Here is a 15,860-nt window from a genome sequence, read left to right as displayed (position 1 = left end):
TCCTTCCACAGTTTGGCTATTGTGGCCATTGCTGATAGAAACATCGGGGTGCAGGTGTCCCGACGTTTCATTGCATCTGAATCTTTGGGGTAAATCCCCAACAGTGCAATTGCTGGGTCGTAGGGCAGGTCTATTTTTAACTCTTTGAGGAACCTCCACACAGTTTTCCAGAGTGGCTGCACCAGTTCACATTCCCACCAACAGTGTAAGAGGGTTCCCTTTTCTCCGCATCCTCTCCAACATTTGTTGTTTCCTGCCTTGTTAATTTTCCCCATTCTCACTGGTGTGAGGTGGTATCTCATTGTGGTTTTGATTTGTATTTCCCTGATGGCAAGTGATGCAGAGCATTTTCTCATGTGCTTGTTGGCCATGTCCATGTCTTCCTCTGTGAGATTTCTCTTCATGTCTTTTGCCCATTTCATGATTGGATTGTTTGTTTCTTTGGGGTTGAGTTTAATAAGTTCTTTATAGATTTTGGAAACTAGCCCTTTATCTGATATGTCATTTGCAAATATCTTCTCCCATTCTGTAGGTTGTCTTTTAGTTTTGTTGACTGTATCCTTTGCTGTGCAAAAGCTTCTTATCTTGATGAAGTCCCAATAGTTCATTTTTGCTTTTCTTTCTTTTGCCTTCGTGGATGTATCTTGCAAGAAGTTACTGTGGCCAAGTTCAAAAAGGGTGTTGCCTGTGTTCTCCTCTAGGATTTTGATGGAATCTTGTCTCACATTTAGATCTCTCATCCATTTTGAGTTTATCTTTGTGTATGGTGAAAGAGAGTGGTCCAGTTTCATGCTTCTGCATGTGGATGTCCAATTTTCCCAGCACCATTTATTGAAGAGACTGTCTTTCTTCCAATGGATAGTCTTTCCTCCTTTATCGAATATTAGATGACCGTACATTTCAGGGTCCACTTCTGGGTTCTCTATTCTGTTCCATTGGTCTATGTGTCTGTTTTTGTGCCAGTACCACACTGTCTTGATGACCACAGCTTTGTAATACAACCTGAAATCTGGCATTGTGATGCCCCCAGCTAAGGTTTTCTTTTTTAAAATTCCCCTGGCTATTCGGGGTCTTTTCTGATTCCACACAAATCTTAAAATAATTTGTTCTAACTCTCTGAAGAAAGTCCATGGTATTTTGATAGGGATTGCATTAAACGTATAAATTGCCCTGGGTAACATTGACATTTTTACAATATTAATTCTGCCAATCCATGAGCATGGAATATTTTTCCATCTCTTTGTGTCTTCCTCAATTTCTTTCAGAAGTGTTCTATAGTTTTTAGGGTATAGATCTTTTACCTCTTTGGTTAGGTTTATTCCTAGGTATCTTATGCTTTTGGGTGCAATTGTAAATGGGATTGACTCCTTAATTTCTCTTTCTTCAGTCTCATTGTTAGTGTATAGAAATGCCATTGATTTCTGGGCATTGATTTTGTATCCTGCCACGCTACCAAATTGCTGTATGAGTTCTAGCAATCTTGGGGTGGAGGCTTTTGGGTTTTCTATGTAGAGTATCATGTCATCGGCGAAGAGGGAGAGTTTGACTTCTTCTTTGCCAATTTGAATGCCTTTAATGTCTTTTTGTTGTCTGATTGCTGAGGCGAGGACTTCCAGAACTATGTTGAACAGCAGTGGTGAGAGTGGACATCCCTGTCTTGTTCCTGATCTTAGGGGAAAGGCTCCCAGTGCTTCCCCATTGAGAATGATATTTGCTGTGGGCTTTTCGTAGATGGCTTTTAAGATGTCGAGGAAAGTTCCCTCTATCCCAACACTCTGAAGGGTTTTGATCAGGAATGGATGCTGTATTTTGTCAAATGCTTTCTCTGCATCTAATGAGAGTATCATATGGTTCTTGGTTTTTCTCTTGCTGATATGATGAATCACATTGATGGTTTTACGAGTGTTGAACCAGCCTTGTGTCCCAGGGATAAATCCTACTTGGTCATGGTGAATAATTTTCTTAATGTGTTGTTGGATCCTATTGGCTAGTATCTTGTTGAGAATTTTTGCATCCATGTTCATCAGGGATATTGGTCTGTAATTCTCCTTTTTGGTGGGGTCTTTGTCTGGTTTCGGAATTAAGGTGATGCTGGCCTCATAGAACGAATTTGGAAGTACTCCATCTCTTTCTATCTTTCTAAACAGCTTTAGTAGAATAGGTATGATTTCTTCTTTAAACGTTTGATAGAATTCCCCTGGGAAGCCATCTGGCCCTGGACTCTTGTGTCTTGGGAGGTTTTTGATGACTGCTTCAATTTCCTCCCTGGTTATTGGCCTGTTCAGGTTTTCTATTTCTTCCTGCTCCAGTTTTGGTAGTTTGTGGCTTTCCAGGAATGCGTCCATTTCTTCTAGATTTCCTAATTTATTGGCGTACAGCTGTTCATAATATGTTTTTAAAATCGTTTGTATTTCCTTGGTGTTGGTAGTGATGTCCCCTTTCTCATTCATGATTTTATTAATTTGAGTCTTCTCTCTCTTCTTTTTAATAAGGTTGGCTAATGGTTTATCTATCTTATTAATTCTTTCAAAGAACCAACTCCTGGTTCTGTTGATCTGTTCCACAGTTCTTTTGGTCTCGATATCATTGAGTTCTGCTCGAATTTTAATTAACTCTCTTCTTCTGCTGGGGGTGGGGTCTATTTGTTGCTTTTTCTCTAGTTCCTTTATGTGTAAGGTGAGCTTTTGAATTTGAGATATTTCCAGTTTTTGAATGTATGCTTGTATTGCGATGTATTTCCCCCTCAGGACTGCTTTTGCTGCATCCCAAAGATTTTGAACGGTTGTATCTTCATTTTCATTAGTTTCCATGAATCTTTTTAATTCTTCCTTAATTTCCTGGTTGACCTTTTCATCTTTTAGCAGGATGGTCCTTAACCTCCACGTGTTTGTGGTCCTTCCATATTTCTTGTTGTGATTGAATTCTAATTTCAAGGCATTATGGTCTGAGAATATACAGGGGACTATCCCGATCTTTTGGTATCGGTTCAGACCCGATTTGTGACCCAGTATGTGGTCTATTCTGGAGAAAGTTCCATGTGCACTTGAGAAGAATGTGTATTCAGTTGAGTTTGGATGTAAAGTTCTGTAGATATCTGTGAAATCCATCTGGTCCAGTGTATCATTTAAAGCTCTCGTTTCTTTGGAGATGTTGTGCTTAGAAGACCTATCCAGGGTAGAAAGAGCTAGATTGAAGTCACCAAGTATAAGTGTATTATTATCAAGGTATTTCTTGAGTTTGGTTATTAATTGGTTTAAATATTTGGCAGCTCCCACATTCGGGGCATATATATTGAGGAGTGTTAAGTCCTCTTGTTGGATAGATCCTTTGAGTATGAGATAATGTCCCTCTTCATCTCTCACTATAGTCTTCAGGGTAAATTTTAATTTATCTGATATAAGGATGGCAACCCCTGCTTTCTTTTGAGGACCATTTGAATGGTAAATGGTTCTCCAACCTTTTATTTTCAGGTTGTAGGTGTCCTTCTGTCTAAAATGAGTCTCTTGTAGACAGCAAATAGATGGGTCCTGCTTTTTTATCCAGTCTGAAACCCTGCGCCTTTTGATGGGGTCATTAAGCCCGTTCACATTCAGAGTTACTATTGATAGATATGAGTTTAGTGTCATCATATCTATTCAGTCCTTGTTTTTGTGGATTGTTCCACTGAACTTCTTCTAAAGGGGAATTTTAAGAGTCCCCCTTAAAATTTCTTGCAGAGCTGGTTTGGAGGTTACATATTCTTTCAGTTCCTGCCTGTCTTGGAAGCTCTTTATCTCTCCTTCCATTTTGAATGAAAGCCTTGCTGGGTAAAGTATTCTTGGTTGCATGTTCTTTTCATTTAGGACCCTGAATATATCCTGCCAGCCCTTTCTGGCCTGCCAGGTCTCTGTGGAGAGGTCTGCTGTTACCCTAATATTCCTCCCCATAAAAGTCAGGGACTTTTTTTCTCTTGCTGCTTTAAGGATCTTCTCCTTATCTTTGGAATTTGCAAGCTTCACTATTAAATGTCGAGGTGTTGAACGGTTTTTGTTGATTTTAGGGGGGGATCTCTCTATTTCCTGGATCTGAATGCCTGTTTCCCTTCCCAGATTAGGAAAGTTTTCAGCTAGGATTTGTTCAAATACATATTCTGGCCCTCTGTCCCTTTCCGCGCCCTCAGGAACCCCAATTAAACGTAGGTTTTTCTTCCTCAGGCTATCATTTATTTCCCTTAATCTATCCTCATGGTCTTTTAATTGCCTGTCTCTTTTTTCCTCAGTTTCCCTCTTTGCCATCAACTTGTCTTCTATGTCACTCACTCGTTCTTCCACCTAGTCAAGCCTCGTCGTTAGGACTTCTAGCTTGGATTGCATCTCATTTAATTGATTTTTAATTTCTGCCTGATTGGATCTAAATTCTGCAGTCATGAAGTCTCTTGAGTCCTTTATGGTTTTTTCTAGAGCCACCAGTAGCTGTAAAATAGTGCTTCTGAATTGGCTTTCTGACATTGAATTGTAATCCATATTTTGTAACTCTGTGGGAGAGTGGGCTGTTTCTGATTCTTTTTTTTGAGATGAGGTTTTCCTTCTAGTCATTTTGCTCAGTGCAGAGTGGCCAAAAACAAGTTGTATTGGGAAAAGGAGAAAAAGAGAGAGAAGGAAAAAAAGAGAAAAAGAAAAAAGAGAAAGAAGAAAAAAATAGGGGAAAAAGAGAAGAAAAAGAAAGAAAAAGAAAGAAAGGAGAAAAAAGAAAAAAAGGGGGGGTGGGGGAAGCAATCAGAAATCAAGAAGAAAGAGAGAAAAAAGAAAGCACAAAACAAAACAAAAAAAACAAAAACAAAAACAAAAACAAAAAAAACCACGGGGGAGTATCTTCCGATTCTGTGTAGTTTAAGTCCCTTGACTTCCCTTGGAACTGGTCCGTCTCGCTGGTCTTCTGGGGGAGGGGCCTGCTGTGCTGATTCTCAGGTGTTAGCACTTGGGGGAGCTGCTCTGCCCCTGCCTGGTGCAGGGCTCGGTGGGGGTTGTTCACCCCGTGAGGCCCCGGGAGGAAGCCACAGTGGCGGGGGCAGCTCTGGGACCCTGGAGTCAGCCCCCGCAGTAGCTCCGGGGCTCTCCGTCTGCAGGGCCTGGGGGCTCCGGGGCGGGGCCGCTGATCTGCTCAGTTCCAGGCAGGAGCGTCCTTGCTGTCCTGGGCCCTCCCGGCCTCTGCCTGTCCCGGGGGAGGCCGGATCCTGGGCTGTGTCCCGGCGCCCTGTGCTCCGGGGCCTGCGCTGTTGGATTCGCGCTCCAGGCGGTGCAGCCCCCTCCGCGGAGCCGCCGCCCGAGCCCCTCTGAGCTGTTCCCGGAGCCGCGCAGCCCCCTCTGCGCGGAGCTTCTTCCTCTGCACGAGCCGCCGCCGCTGAGCTGTTCCCGGAGCCGCGCAGCCCCCTCCGCGGAGCCGCCGCCCGAGCCCCTCCGAGCTGTTCCCGGAGCCGCGCAGCCCCCTCCGCGCGGAGCTTCTTCCTCCGCCCAAGCCGCCGCCGCTGAGCTGTTCCCGGAGCCCCGCAGCCCCCTCCGCGGAGCCGCCGCCCGAGCCCCTCCGAGCTGCTCCGGGTCCCGCCGAGCGCTGCAGCCCTTAGGGAGCTCGGCGCATCTCCCCGGGCGCAGTTCCTCTGTTACTGTCCCAGGGAGCCCGAGGGCATCCCCGCCTTTCTGGGGATCCTGCTCCAATTCCCGGGGAGCCCCTTTCCGCGGGGAAGGTTGGTGCAGCTCCTGCTCCTCCGGGACGGGGCTCTCCTGTCCTGGGGACACTCGCCCCGGCCTCAGCCCGGCTCCTCGCGGGGCCCCTCCCCCTTGGAGGCCTTTTGTTTCTTTATTTCTTTTTCCCCGTCTTCCTACCTTGATAGAAGCGCAAACTCTTCTCACTGTAGCGTTCCAGCTGGTCTCTCTTTAAATCTCAGGCCGAATTTGTAGGTTTTCAGGATGATTGGATGGTATTCTAGGTAATTTGCTGAGGACAGGTGACCTGGAGACCCTACTCCTCCGCCATCTTGCCCCTCCCCCTCGAGAAATCATTTCTGATGCAAAGGTAAGTTATGTATCTGGCCCCTACTGCATCCAAAAAAGAGGAACAATGTCTAATGGGCCTCTCTAGAATTGAAACAACATATTTCTCACTTGAGTGTGCTACTCTGACCCACTTACTAAGTAATCTGAAAAGCTTCTAGCTTTGAGTGGGGTCTAGAAAAAGAGAAGGCTCTAAAACAGATTCAAGCTGTCATGAAAGCTGCTTTGTTACTTGAGTCATATAATCCAACTAATCTGTTGGTGCTTGAAGTGGCAGTGGCAGGTAGAGATGCTGTTTTAAGACTTTGGGAGGCCCCTAGAGCTGAATAGCATCGCTGTGAATACTTCCCTTTTGAGAAACAGATTTTTGGCTTCCCATTGGGCCTTAGGAGAGACAGAATACTTAACCACAAGCCACCAAGTAACCATGCAACCTAAGCTGCCCATCATGAACTGCCCCACCAAGCCATAAATTCGGCCATGTTCAGCAGCATTCCATTATCAAAAAGAAGTGGTATATACAAGATTGTGATCAAGCATACCCTGAAGGCACAAGTAAGTTACATGAAAATGTAGCCCAAATGCCACAAATCCATATATTCATGGGCCATGAACAATGGTTTATTACATGGTCAAAGACTTGGTAGATGGGGATCCCTGGGTGGCTCGGGATCGAGTCCTGCATCCGGCTCCCTGCATGGAGTCTGCTTCTCCCTCTGCCTGTGTCTCTGCCTCTCTCTCTCTCTCTCTCTCTCTCTGAATGAATAGATAAACAAAATATTAAAAAAAGAAAAGCCCTTATTAAAAAGACTTGGCAGAAATATGATTGGAAAATTGGTGACAAGGAGTCTGACAAACTGTTATGTGGATAGAATTCCCCGATGTGGGCAAAGAATGTAAGATATTATGCCCCATATAATGCAAATCAAAAGGTAACCTCAGCAGAGGAAGATTTAATAATCAAATAGATAAAATGGCCCTTTTAGTGAATATCTCTTAGAGCATTTCTTAGTAATATCACGTTCTATGGTTAAAGTCAATGGAAATTACAACAAGCTATTCAGGCAGGACTACTAATGGTGCAGACCCTTCAGGAATAAATTTTTTAGACATCTCACCAGGCAAAGAATTACAATCAACAAAAGGAAAAGGGAATATGAAATGGGTAGTAGAAAAAGATATTTAGAAATACCAGCTATGATCATGTGACCAGTCACAAAAATGAGGAGTACGGTAGTTATGAGCATTTTTTCCTTGATAACCTACAGGTTAGCTGTACTATCAGGTTTCTTATTATCATCTCTATCTGTTGTAAAAGGACCTGTTGTGTTTTTAAAGGAGCATCCAGAGGAGTAACATTGGGTGGCAATTTCCCTCAAATATTTCCCAAGTCTTTATTGATGATGGTTTTAGTGGGTATGAAAATTTTTCTAACTATAAACAAGTAGTTATCAATTTGGGTAAAGAAACTCCCATGCATGAGAGGTTAGATTCCTCTATGAGATCAAATATGTTTTTTTTAATAAAAATTGCTTTAACATTCAACAGCTATGATTGTTTACTGTGAGCGGTCAGTATTACAATGGTAGAACCCACTTCCATTGAATATTATATAAAACTTGCATTTAACATTGTAAGAGGTTTGGTTAGAGAATAATTTCCAAACTGGTTGTATTCTCTGATTTTTTGGACATATCTTAGCATAAGAAATATGTACTGGGATCCCTGGGTGGCGCAGCGGTTTGGCGCCTGCCTTTGGCCCAGGGCGCGATCCTGGAGACCCGGGATCGAATCCCACATCAGGCTCCCGGTGCATGGAGCCTGCTTCTCCCTCCGCCTGTGTCTCTGCCTCTCTCTCTCTCTCTGTGACTATCATAAATAAAAAAAAAAAAAAAAAATAAGTCTTGCTCTTTGAAAAAAAAAAAAAAAAAAAAAAGAAATATGTACTATACATTGCCTTCTATATATATATATAGATTAGCAGGTCCAGGGAAGGTGTATTAGGGTTCTACAGAGAAACAGAAACAGGGTGTGTGTGTGTGTGTGTGTGTGTGTGTGTGTGGTGTGGAAAGAAATAGAGAGAGAGAGATTTATTTTAAAGATTTGGTTAAGGGTGATATGCTATATGTTGGCAAATTGAACTCCAATTTAAACCCCCCCCCAAAAAAAATAAAATAAACCTTCCAAGTATAAAAAAATAAAAATAAATAAAGATTTGGTTAAGGGGCACCTTGGTGGCTCAGTCAGTTGAGTTTCCAACTCTTAATTTCAGCTCAGGTCATGTTCTCAGGGTCATGGGATTGAGCCCTGCCTCAGGCTCCACACTCAGCATGGAGTCTGCCTGTCCATCTCCCTCTGCTCCTCCCCGCACTCTCTCATTCACTCTCTTTCTCTCTCTCTTGCTCAGAAGAGGTTGATCTTTGTTGTATTAAGGCTTTCAACTAATTGGATGTGGCCCATCCACATTATGAAGGGTAATCTGGACCTAGGCAAATGGTGGAAGAGTAGGGGTCCTCAATTCATCTGGTCCCACAAATTTACCTAGATAACTTTCAAAACATCCTGAACACCTATGAATTCAACCTGAGATGTAAAGAGAGAACAGCTGGAATGCTACAGAGAGAAAAATGGAGGCTATTCTGCTTTACTTAAACTCTACTTACTTAAATGTCAACCTCTTCTCAAAAATACATGTGTACAGAAACATACAAAGTAATGTTTGAGCAAATATCTGGGTGTTGCAATCTAGACAAGCTGACACATTAAATTAACCACCACAAAGAAGGTTCCTGTTTTTTAAAAAAGATTTTTATTTATCTATTCATGAGAGACACAGAATGAGAGAGGCAGAGACATAGGCAGCCACAGACCCCATGGAGGGAGCCTGATGTGGGACTCTATCCTGGAACTCCAGGATCACACCCTGAGCTGAAGGCAGATGCACTTAACCACTGAGCCACCCAGGCATCCCAAGAAGATTCTTCATAAGGTGCCAATTTCTTTCCACCTCAATAAGTGGGGCTTTTATTGGAGAAGGAGAGAGATGATTATAATTAATTTCAAAAAGAAGTCAATAGTTGTAAGGGTATATACTGTTAGCAGAGTTTATATTTTATATTTAGTTTATATTTATCATATAAATATAAATATTTATAGCGAAAACTATAATTTATCTATGTAATCCTGTAGGATTTGTTGGTATTGGTTCTGGATTACAACATTTTTTATTTAATTGCACAATCATGAGCATTCTAGTGGTAATATTGGATGCATACTATATCTAGAAATTCATTAAATGACACTTGATAGGTGGTGGCATGTTGCTCTATTTATTTGGTGGCACTAGTTAATAATAGTAGATTTCATTTGATTTGAACTAAAAACTGGCTCATAGAGCTTAGAAGGCACCTATGAGTCACCAGCAACATTACAGAGTCTGGCTTAGCTGAGAGGATTGTTGCCAGCAGGAATAGAGATAGGAAATAATGTAGTAGTCTCAGTGTTGGTGTTTGTGGTCATGTTAGTAAGTTTAATCAATCTGAATAACCAACAAATTGGTTATCATTGTCCTCAATCTGACCAGTGTTGCATGTCTTCCTGTGGTATGCAGGTGACATGGATGCCAGTGGGTGTATAGGAACACTGGTGAATGTTGTGACTTCTCAAGTAAGAAAAGGGCACAGCAACAGAGTAGGGGTTAAAGTCAGAGGCCATTCATAGCCAGGAGTAATGGATCTAATTTGTCACTGTATATCACCCAGAGCAATTAGTTTCACCTTCTGGGAGTCAGAAGCAGTTCCAGATTTGTTCCACAGTGCCTTTAGAAGAGCAAAGTATGTGGGTGGCAGATTAGCATGCCTCTCTCTCTCCAGATACTAGTAAATGGTTTGTTCCACTTATACTGGATGATGAGCAGACATAGGCTGAGGATGATTCCAGAGTCAGTAGTAAGGGAGACATTGAAGGAAAGACAGCTAGGCTCTGAATTTTTGATAAGGCAGGAAGGAAAAGTTAAAGTATCAGGTGGGTGCTATTTTGCTGTAGGCAATAATGTCAGGCTTACCGCATCTATGAAAATGGATAATTGTGTTGCATCCAGTGTGGTTATATAAAACAGCAGAGGTTACAGCATCTCTGTCGGTGGTCTCCTTATTTGTGGTGAGTTTAAATATGGCATAGTTATGCCATGTGGGGGTGGGTTTAATGTAATCAGGACTATGAGCAGTATTTTGACCACTTACAGGACCATTGTCCTCCAAGTTCTCTCGATGGTCCTTGTTTTAAAAGCCCATTATGGGAGCACCTGGGTGGCTCAGTTAAGCACCTGCCTTCAGTTCAGGTTATGATCCTGGGGTCCTGGGATCAAGTCCCATGTTGGGCTTCCTGCTCAGTGGGAGTCTGCTTCTCCCTCTCCTTCCACCCCTACCCCCCACTCATATTCTCTCTCTCAACTGAATAAAATATTTTTAAAATCATAAAATAAAAGCCCATTATGTTTTTCTATGATATCTGCTGCCATAGGATCATAGAGTAGGTAAAAAACCCAAGCAATGTTATTTTGTAATGGCCATTGTTGCATTCCCTTTGCAGTGAAGTGAAAGTGTTGACCTGACTGTGTAACTTTGTAGCACTCCCAAAGTTTCATTAACCTCTCAAAAACACTAGAAAAGGTTAGTGCCTTACATGAGTTAGCCAATAAAAGACCTGTGTGGATATCTGCCATTGTTAAGGCATATTTTATGACTCCTGCTGCTTCAGAGAAAGGTCCAATGAAGTCAATTTGTTAGTTCTCATGTGGCCCTTCTCCTCTGTAAATTGTTCCAGTGTCTAGATTTTTGGCATCTGGTATAGTCCCTAATGGCTCTGTGTAAATGTTTCTCTACTGGATCAATTGATCTATTAACAATACATTTTCATAACACCATGATACCCAAATCCACTGACCTCTTGGGTGCACACCAATAGAAGGAGTAAGGTGGCTAATCTCAGAGTTCTGGAAATTGTCCATCCTTCAAGAAGCTTATCTATTTTAGAGGGCTGGTTAGTTCATTAGTTTGGGTATTGTACCACTCCCGTGTCTTGTTTGGCATGAGCCAAGATATGTTTCACCAATATGGGCAGAAAAATTGCCAATGTGGCAATTTTTTTTCCATATCTCTTTATCCCAAATGAATCAACCTTGTATTTTCCAGCCATGATTTTGCTAAAGTCCAGATCAAGTACTTAACCCATTAGCCATCAACCAGGAGTCTGTGAAACTAGAACCTTAAGAAAATGTTTGCCAAGAGCATGCTTTATCTTTTTTAAAGATTTTACTTATTTATTCATGGGAGACAGAAAGAGAGAGAAAGAGAGGCAGAGAAGCAGACTCCATGCAAGGAGCCCAAGGTGGGACTCGATCCCTAGTCTCCAGGATCACGCCTGGGCTGAAGGCGGTGCTAAACCGCTGAGCCACCTGGGCTGCCAGAGCATGCTTTATTAATAGAAGTATTGAGGGATCCCTGGGTGGCACAGCGGTTTGGCGCCTGCCTTTGGCCCAGGACGCGATCCTGGAGACCCGGGATCAAATCCCATGTCGGGCTCCCGGTGCATGGAGCCTGCTTCTCCCTCTGCCTGTGTCTCTGTCTCTCTGTCTCTCTCTCTCTGTGTGTGTGTGTGTGTGCGTGACTGTCATAAATAAAATTAAAAAAAAGAAGTATTGTGTGCAGCTCAGCCCTTTACCCTCCTTATGGAAATTGGAGCGTTTGAACAGGGGTAATGGGCTGTGGCTGTCCATTGTCTTGCTGCCTTATACCCCATGCTCACTTCAGTGGTAAAGATTGACCGTTGTTTTTTCTCATTTTCAGAGTGTTGGCTGTTCTCCTTCCAGTCCCCTTAAGAAAGAAGCAGAGGCATTTGTGGGGGCTTTGGCAAGTTAACCTCAGTGGCAGGGTATATGTTAATTCTTCATAGAGTTGTGGCACTCCAGCATCTCGATCATTTTTTTTTAAGATTTATTTATTTATTTATTCATGATAGATGTAGAGAGAGAAGGAGAGAGGCAGAGACACAGGAGGACGGAGAAGCAGGCTCCACACCAGGAGCCCGACGTGGGACTCGATCCCGGGACTCCAGGATCGCGCCCTGGGCCAACCACTGACCCACCCAGGGATCCCCATCTCGATCATTTAGATGCCATTTCCATGAGGCAATAAGGAAGCCTCATTAAATTTTACAGGGAGCTTTTTCCATTGATCAGGGCATAATAGGCATCTCTATCCATCGAGTAATTGGCTCTCCTCCAGTAAGGGCTTCAGTTTTATAAGTGCCTTGATGACTAGTATATTACTAGGGGGTGCCTCTCTACTGGTATATACTTTTGGGCTAAGTCTGGGAGCTGCTTACACCAAAAGTCTAAGCATAGCCATTTAATTGTTCATTTGATCCAGAGGCTCCAGGAAGCAAATTTTCAGTGGCCAAAACTTCCCATTAAGTCCTGTCCTCAAAGATTTAGTAGAACTGCCAAAGTAATAGCCTCCTTATTTTATCTAGTACCAGTTGTTGCTCAAGTCTCCATTGAAAGATGAAAAACATAGTAAGAAGGACCAGCATTGGAGATGAAGAATGTGTTGGCACCAAAATCCAAACATTCTTATCAAATGTTGGTCTTCCTTTATTAATGTGAGAGGTTAAAGTGCTAAATTCTTATCTTTTACTAGATTTGTAGCAGTTCTTCTTATAAATTCCAAAGTCTCAAAATGTAGCAGATTGATAGGACCTTGGATCTTATGTGGGGCAATTGCTCATTCCTTCTCAATGAGGTGTTTGCTCACAGTTGTGATGACCCAAGAGACAGTCTTGGTCAGGTCCAATGAGAAGGAAGTCATTGATATAATGCCAAAACTGAGTTTCTAGTACAAGAGCAAGTCAAATATTTAGGTCCTGACTGCAAAGATGGTGTTTAATTGCAGGACTATTTAAATACCCCATAGGCAACTGGGAAAATATATATTATTGGCCGTCAAAGGTGAAAGTAAATTGTGGTTAACTCCCTGCAAAATTTTTACAGAACAGAATATGCCTGCAGAAGTACTAGATATTTACTCAAAGGATATAAAAATACCGATTTGAAGGGATACATGCACCCCAATATTTATCAAAAATAATTAAATCTTGCCATTTGCAAGATTGTGGATAGAGCTAGAGTGTATCATGCTAAGTGAAATAAGTTGGTCAGAGAAAGACAAATACCATATGATCTCACTCACATGTAGAATTTAAGAAAGAAAACAGATGAACATATTGGAAGGGGGGGAGAAAAAAAAGGAGAAAGGAAAACAAACCATAAGTGACTCTTAATAATAGAAAACAAACAGGGTTGATGGAGAGTGGTGGGGGATGGGCTAGATGGGTGATGGGTATCAAAGAGGGCACTTGTTGTGATGAGCATTGCATGTTGTATGTAAGTGATGAATCACTGAATTCTACTCCAGAAACCAATATTGCATTGTATGTTAGCTAACAAAATTTAAATTTAAAAAATGCTAAAAAAAAAAAAAAAAAGAATGTGTCAGCAAAGTCTATAACTACAAACCACTTACCCATGTTGTTTTAAATGTCATTCAATAAGGCAATAATATCTGGTAGAGGTGCTCTAATAAAGGGAACATCTTTGTTAACTCTCCATAGATAGTTATCCTCTACTCATTAGTTGTAGCTTTCAACAACTAATATTAGAGAATTAAAAGGTGGTAAGGATCTGTACTCCTTCTTTAACTAAGTCAGCTATGAGAGGCCATAATCATTCAGTGCCTTGCCTCAGCTGGTACTGTGGCACATCTACCACTCATACCGGTAGGGGAAAGTTAACTGATTTCTCATGGGTGACGCCCACCAATAGCATAAAAGCTTAGTCTTGTTCCGTGAGATTACCTGCTAGCTGAAGATGTACATTCTAATAATGGGAACGAGGGTAGTTTTGGAGGGATGGGGAATAAGTAGGACAGAAGAATCTTTTAGCAATAACTGGGCCAATTTTAATAGTTAAGCAGGTAATTTCCCCCACACACACACACTTTTACTCCTCCTCCCAAACTGGTCCTCCTAGATGAGGGAGTCTCTAAAAACTGAGTGCTTTCTGGGATTAGGGAGATTTTAGTACCCCTATCAAGCAGAGCCAACTAGTCTTGCTTTTTCTTGGAACCCAAACTGCAGTTAATGTAATGAAAGGGTAGTTTTCTGCCAGAGGGGACATACCTATGACCATTAGATCCCTATGTAGAATAAGGTCCCTATCATGGCTGAGATCAAGAGCCAGTATGGAAGGTAAAGTTGACTCCAAAGGGGAAGCCTGTGATGAGTCTTTTTTTTTTTTAAGATTTTATTTATTTTTTCATGGGAGACAGACAGACAGAGAGAGAGAGAGAGAGGCAGAGACACAAGCGGAGGGAGAAGCAGGCTCCATACAGGGAGCCCCATGTGGGACTCGATCCTGGAACTCCAGGATCATGCCCCGGACCAAAGGCATGTTTAATTTCAGACTCTGCTGGTCTCACTTGCTCCTTGACAGGCACATTCTATGTACCTAGGCAGCCTCTTTTTAATCTGGTTTCTGAATCAAGTCATTAAGGAGAGTCTAGGCCTCAAGGTAAAAGGGAAGATGTGTCTCTCTTACCAATTGAAAACCAGCCCCTCCTTCGTTGCCTTCCCCAATTTGTCTTTTCTGTCTTAATTACTTTGTGAACAATCACCAGCAAAGCAGTGGGCAAATCATCCCAGTCAATGTTGTGGTGACACCATGATGTTTTTTCTTCTAGAGAGCACCAGTCCTTCTCCCCTAGGAAGTTTAGGCTCCTACCTCTTTTCCTCTGTCTTGTCTTCCCTCTGTCTTGTCTCCCCAGGAAGTTTGGGCTCCTACCTCTTTTCTAGGTGGCATACTGCCACCTAGAGCAGGACCTAGCAAGAGTCTTATGGTTTTTGAGCACCTGATCAGCAGGACAATGACCTCCTTCGGAGTCTTGGAAGAGGCAAGGGTATAAATTTCCTTGCGTTTAGTCACTTTAAGAACTGCTCTAGCCAGTTCAGTCCAAGTATTAGGATCTCTATATCTCTCTGGGGAAAGGCTAGAATGACACCTGTAATAGAAAAAAAGGAGAAAAAGGAAGAGAAACAAACCAAGAAACAGACTCTTAACTATAGAGAACAAACTGACAGTTACCGAGGGGAAGTGGAACAGGGGATGTATGAAATAGATGATGGGGATTAAGTAGGGCACTTGTTGAAATGAGCACTGGGTGATGTATGGAATTGCTGAATCACTATGTTGTACATCTGAAACTAATATAACACTGTATGTTAACTATACCAGAATTAGATAGATGATAGATAGATAGATAGATAGATAGATAGATAGATAGATAGATAGATATAGATAGATGATAGATAGATAGATAGATAGATAGATAGATAGATGATAGATAGATAGATATAATAATGTGGGCGACCACGAACTAGCTGGAGTAACTGAACCAAACCAGGCCCGGACTTGCGTCCCTCATTCACTCAAAAGGCTCGGGAGCCTAAAGGGTGAATAGTTGGTAGATGCTTGAGAAAGGGCTTGAGCAATGGTTCTCAGGGCTCGCTTGTACATGATCACCCACATAACACAATAGATACAACTTATTCTGACCTGGTCATAAATGTAAATAAGGGTCTGTGCTGTCCTCGCTGGTCTGTTTACCATACCTAATATTCCTTTGAAGTATGCACATCTGGAGCAACAAGCTTATCTATTTACCAAGGTCTTCTGGCACCTGTGAGTCTGTCTTGCATGCTGAGAAAAGGGAACTTTGGAGG

Source organism: Vulpes lagopus, chromosome X (assembly GCF_018345385.1).
Source record: "Vulpes lagopus strain Blue_001 chromosome X, ASM1834538v1, whole genome shotgun sequence".
Lineage (NCBI taxonomy): Eukaryota > Metazoa > Chordata > Mammalia > Carnivora > Canidae > Vulpes > Vulpes lagopus.
The sequence above is the reverse complement of the archived record's forward strand: the minus strand, read 5'-3'. Positions refer to the sequence as shown.